General features: G+C 40.7%; 1 protein-coding gene across 3 annotated transcripts in view; it reads right to left on the reverse strand.

Moving 5' to 3' along the window:
• Nucleotides 1-3,889, reverse strand: part of TAOK3 (TAO kinase 3) — a 150,767-nt gene extending 146,878 nt beyond the window's left edge. Inside the window, exon 1 of one of the 3 annotated variants that reach the window (XM_006027368.3) lies at nucleotides 3,804-3,864. The gene's annotated coding sequence lies outside the window, so the exon portion shown is untranslated. Of the gene's footprint in view, nucleotides 1-2,939; nucleotides 2,963-3,803 lie in introns of those variants that run through there. The other 2 variants (XM_025208559.1, XM_025208560.1) reach the window with 2 other exon arrangements.
• Between the last annotated feature and the right edge of the window lie 2,111 nt (nucleotides 3,890-6,000).

Raw genomic sequence — 6,000 nt, forward strand, 5'->3', positions numbered from 1 at the left:
TTTGCTCATGCATAAGTTTTAAAAGAACTCCACGTAGAAAATTAATGTGGAAAAGTTCCCTTAAATGGAAACATATAAACAAAAAGCTGTCCTAGAATGTACTGTATCAGATAAGCAGACCAATAACAAGGACAATTTACTAAAGCTGTCTGCTTAAGCTCAGGCAAAAACCCCACATTCTTTTTCACTGCATGACATCAAATTATGACTCTGTGTTTAACATTTTTCACCAGCACCATATGCTACGCACTGGCATATATTCCATTACAGGGAAGAAAAAAAACATCTCATCATGAATCATCAGTGACTAGTCTCATAAATCTGGCTTAAAAAAAAACACTTGAGACGGTCAAAGGCAGCCTCAAATAAACCTCCTCAATAGTACGCCAGATCCTTAGTGATAGGGTTATTGATTACTTTTATTAAGAAAACATTTATTACTTTTATTAAGAAAGAAGAAAAATTATATAATAATAGTGCACATTACTTGAATTTTTCAGGAATCAAAACTAGAATCATAATGCACACAGCATTATACGCATGTACAACCAGGTTAAACTAACTAGCAAGAGAGGTACTTTCTTCATAAAAGGATTATAACAACCAGCATTTAAATACTGTATAGCTCAATGTACTTCATTTATTTGACACACACTGTATGCTAGCAACATTCCACCTAGTACCGAAAAAAGCCACTCCGAGACACAAAATCTGCCCAACAGATCAAAGCAACCTATCCAACTCTTTTCAGGAAGTGAAAAATACTATAAACATCTGAAGCTACAGGGAAATTCATATTGACAATATAATTCCCCAAGCTAGAATCTGGCCAGGACTCTAGGGATAAGATCCCTGCTTCTGCGACAAGTTCTCTAATGACCACTGGCAGTTTTACATCATTTCTCCAGCATGACCCATCTAGTAGCAATTTGGCCAGCAACACCCTGCTAGCTTTGGCAAGAAGATTCAGGAGGAGGCAGGCCATCCCCTAAAATCCCCATCATTGCTGCTTTCGGGCAGTTCCCAGGTCTCTTGCATCCGTATAAAACCAGCTAACGCTATTTAGTTTAGGAAAAGTAATACCAATGGGATGATGGCACAAGGTGCAAGTTCTACAGTTAATGTAAACTCAAGTCCCAAACGTTAAGGCCAACCAATCTACATGAACTCCATATATCGAGATGAACTATGATCTCTAACTTTGCCCTGTCAAAGCCTCAATGATCCCAATGCATCTATACTGCCGTACAGAAGAGGAAGATGAAAATCAATACAGCGAGCAAAATGTAAGACTAGGCTTATTCAAAAATCCTTTGGCAGCTAAGGAGTAAGGCATGTGATTGCATGTTCTCAAGCAATTACTAATGTCATTAAATTTGAATTAAACTAGGGTCCATTTTGACCTAATAAACAGAATGGGTGGGGAAAAAAACTGTAATTATATCAACATCAAGCTATTACCTGTTCAGGGGTATGAAGTGCTTACCTCATTAATAACTCTGACAAACTTGTTTTGTAAGCTTTCTGCATTAAACCCGATATTTTTCTACCTCTACAAATTAAAATTAACTACTTCCTGATGTGGATGGACACTCCAACAAGGCAGTCCAGATACAGGTCAAAGCACACTGACATTGTAATTCATCCCCTTAATGATGCAGGAACAACTCCCAAGCCCCTGAAGTCAGAACCATCCTGCCCTGCCTTTAAAATAAATGCAAATAAAGAGATGAAAAACCCTTAAAGCAAACCCTTTACAAAAAGGATGAAATTCATAATTTCAAAAAATAGTAGTTATCCAATTACTTTTCAGCTTTTAATTTTATATTAGCAATATTCTTGGTTTCTTCATTCTGTCAGCAAGAGCTACTAAACTCCTGCCAAAGAGGCGCATAAGAAAGTAAAAAACAAAGCATGACAGCTGTTTAATCAGGATACTGAATGCAATTCATGCTAAGAGTAATATTCTTCCTTAAAAATCAATGGCATGAAGTGGGGTACTAAGGAAAAAAAGGGCTCAATTAAAGTTGTCCCAGTATCTTGACAGCAGCAATGCACACACTCCCTGCTAATGAAGGACCTGTTGGGAATTTCAGGGGCTAGACAGCCACACCCAATTGATTGATTTTAATTCCTCATACAATTATCCTAAGCATTTCTGAGGAACTGAGACTGGCTAAGATTACTGTTCTCAACACACAGTACTCCATCTTGAGTGTAAATGGGGTAGGCCACAACAGAGAACTCCAGGAATTGTATTTTGGCCATTCCCAAGCACATTTTTGGCAGATTATTAAAATCCAAAAGAGCACTCCCTGCATAAGGATACAAATCAAAGTGATTTTCCATTATACCCAAGAGTCGACCAGTCTGTAGATCCATCAATGTTCTCAGGTATGTCTTATCCAGCAAATGAAAACTATTTTACTGGAATCATTCAAGTCTGCAATAAAACCATCTGTCAAGATTACACAGGATTACACACTACAGTACCCTGCAAGAGCTAATTAGCAAACAAGCACATAGGACAGTACAGTGTTTATTATCAAGCATGAAATCGAAAGCAATCAAATCACTATGGTTTAATCAATGGCCTTTAAATAAGGAAGTAGTTTGAAAATGATATGACGCAAACTAAAACGTTCTCTTGTTTGCTTTATCATTTATTTTTTTTTAAATATACTTGTTAAACAAGCTAAGCAAGTGTCTGAAGTTGGGTTACATAAAGATCCCTACTTCCTGAATACCTTATAGACTCAACTTCCACTTTTACTCAGCTGTTTTAAGTTCTTAGTGCCAAGTCTTGGATTCTGAACTGTGAGTTTAAAGGGGTACTTTAACTCAACCTTAAATGGATAGTGCCAGGAAAGATATTAGATTTTCTAGAAACAGCAGAAAACCTTAAAATTTGATAGAAATAAACTTTAAAAAAAACTAACACAGAAGGGCAGTTCTGTGAAGCCAAACAGTTTTTTGTAATCTTCTCCCTGAAGTGTCCACAACTGAAACATTGAGCCATTCTGCTAGGATTGCAAAAAAACCTAGAAGTGACATCAGTGAGAAACTGACAAAAAAGAAAAATGATTAGACTGTGTTCACAGGCCAAGGCAAGAGAAATATAAAAAAGAAAGCTAACAACATACAGTAAGCTAGTAGGCCCGCTCACCCACCAGAAGATGTGCCCCTTTCTTCAGGGACTGAGCTTTATTACTCCAAACAAGAAAAGCTTATAAAAAATTTGTAATAACATCATGGAAAATAGTGCTAGAAAATATCTGAGAGATCCATCCCCACCACCCTGAGCCCCAAGATAAAATCAAGTAGCCTTAAACCATTCCTGACACACATTTATCTAACCTACCACACACAAAAAAAACAATACTGGTGGAAGTACAGCTTTGCCCATATATGTATGACTACTCTAAAGACTTCTGTCAACAAAGTTAGATGACTTATGGATCACATCTCTTCATACCTTTGACCAACTCTGCCAGGCTGGCTTAAGTTTGGGGTGGAGCCTTGGCCTCTATGGTTCAGGTGTAAAGCTAGGTTTTATTCCTACCTGTACTGGTGACTTTACTGAAATAGTCAGCCAAATCCTCAAAGGAAATTTGGCGTCTCAGCACCACCAACCTTCTAGGCACCTGGACACCGGATGGAATCCAGAGCCCCAAGTTATAAGCATGAGCTCCCTATACAGTCTGATGGGGAGAGTCTCTCAGAACAGCATACCAACACAAGGGGAGCTGCTTAAGAGAGGAGTCGATTCTAACCCTGGAGAGGACCAGGACTTAGACACCTACCTCTAGTTGAGATTGACAACCCTGACTTCCTCTTGAGGTCAGGCACTCAGGTTACTTCTATCTTCTCTTTAAACATAACTGGTGCAATAGCAAGTGGTTGTGCTCCCCCCCAACCTCCACCCAGGGTCAGGAAGATCCAATTCATCCACTTCCTCTGGCAGAGAGAGTTCAAACCTACTTCTCCCACCAATCAGGAGGAAGTTGGGCTGTGCTGTGGTGGGTGCACTCCCCACCCCTCCTGTTGAGGTTGTTCCACTACCTCGGCAATTAAAGATTAGCTAGACAAGAGAGGGAGCATGACTGGTTCCTAGTGGTTAGGACACTCACCTGGGAAGCTAATGCATTTTAAACTCAGAACTGTTCCATATAAAAAACAAACAATCCCAGCAGCTTGGACCAGAGTCCAAGTCTTTTCCCTCCCTGCAGCTACTAAGCCAGTGTTATGCTCCCTTTCTCTCTGGCATTTAATTATGCCTGGCAAAGTAGCACAGACTCAAGCAGAGGGGTGAAGAGGGCCCCACCCAAGTACAGTTTACTGCCTGTTAGGGCACCCCCTGGGAAGGAAGGAAAGAGATGTAGATTTGAAACCTCAGCCAGAAGAGGGAACTAAACCTGTCTCCCACAGCCTGGGTAAGGGATCTAACAATGAGGCTGTTGTATAAACAGAGAGTAGCAGCAGCAGCAAACCTCAGGTGAAAGAGTATTATATAAGGCCACCAACTCCTTATATGGCTGATGGTGACTAAGTGAACCACAGCTGTCCAATGATTTAAATGCAAGGCAGTGCCCCTCATCCTCCTATCAATATATTTGAAATAAGAAGTGCAGCCTTTTCATGGTTTTACGAACTAAGTAGGATTACATCCTGTATATTGCCCATGGAAAACTGCTATTTTATAGGGAACTGTCTTCGAAATCACTAGTAGTGCAGGGCTTTAAAATCAATTTTTTCTCCATATATATCCAGATACCAGAAGACTGGTATCTGCCTACAAGACTCATCAATTCCCTTCTCTTTTCAACTTCCCAACTCAACATACAGCAACAGCTACAGTAATTTTTTTCTGGATCTTGCCAGTTGAAGCATAGTTACTTCCTTCTCTGTAGCAAAGAATGTTGCGAGATTCATTTGCTGAAGTATGTGCATTTTCTAAAGCAGTTTAGGAGAAAAAAAAAAAGATGTGAGAATGAAGCCCCTGCCTTCACTTGAACTTTATTAGGTCTGTAACATACACTGCTGTTCAAGTGGCCATTCAGCAACTACCTCTGAAGAATAGTCGATATACAATTAAACCTTAATGACTTCAACTTCACTTATCCAAAACCTGATCCTAAACACAATTTTCAGGCAAATCTGATAAGACAGTTTTACCTACTGTTGCTAGAATTGAGGAAGCTGCTCATACCAGGCATGTAAAAGTGTATATGCACAAGCAGAGTATCTGGCCAGCAGGTTTAAAAGGCTACACATAAGCTTAGACACCATGACTGCATAATCCAGAGGCTAACAATAGCTATCCTAATCATTCCACAGTTTCAGGGACCTTGAAGAGCTAATAATCACAGACCTTCTCTATTTTCTGAAAAGGAAATAAACACAGAACTTTTTTTTAAAACCAGATACAGACATTTAACTAGATTTCATAACAAGCCCCAAGTACAATGCATTAGCTCTTGTGTGTACGTATCGGAGCGCTTTTTGTGCTAAAAATAGGTTGAGTCCTGCCAATTCAGGGCTTGCTCAGCATCATAAAGCTGCAATGCCCAAACAACGTATCTGCTGCTAACCAGGACCCAAGTGCACCACGAAAGTGGAGAAACATCTGAAAAGACTGTGCGAAACAATCATTTTCTGAACTGAAGGTCTTTCTTTGTGTACTTAAAAGCTGTCTAGTATTTCTGCAGCATTTCAGTGGAAGCCTTCCTGTATCCCTTGTTTATGCTCCTCCGTTTCTCTTCCTCTTCAGCTGAACGTGAACTATGTCGCTGAATCCTGTCCCACACAAGCAGCGTGGGCCTGCCTGTGACAGGCGCGCCACAAGATAAGCCCTGCACCATCTGCGGACACTGTCATCCCCTTTCTCTGCCAGATGTGCTGCTCTGCTCCCCGCCCGCGCCCTGCCTGCTCCCCCACCTTCTGCTCCCCGCCCGCGCCCTGGCTGCCGCTCCGCTTTCTGCTCCCTGCCCCAGCTGCCGC

The sequence above is a fragment of the Alligator sinensis genome, unplaced genomic scaffold, assembly GCF_000455745.1.
Source record: "Alligator sinensis unplaced genomic scaffold, ASM45574v1 scaffold692_1, whole genome shotgun sequence".
Classification (NCBI taxonomy): domain Eukaryota; kingdom Metazoa; phylum Chordata; order Crocodylia; family Alligatoridae; genus Alligator; species Alligator sinensis.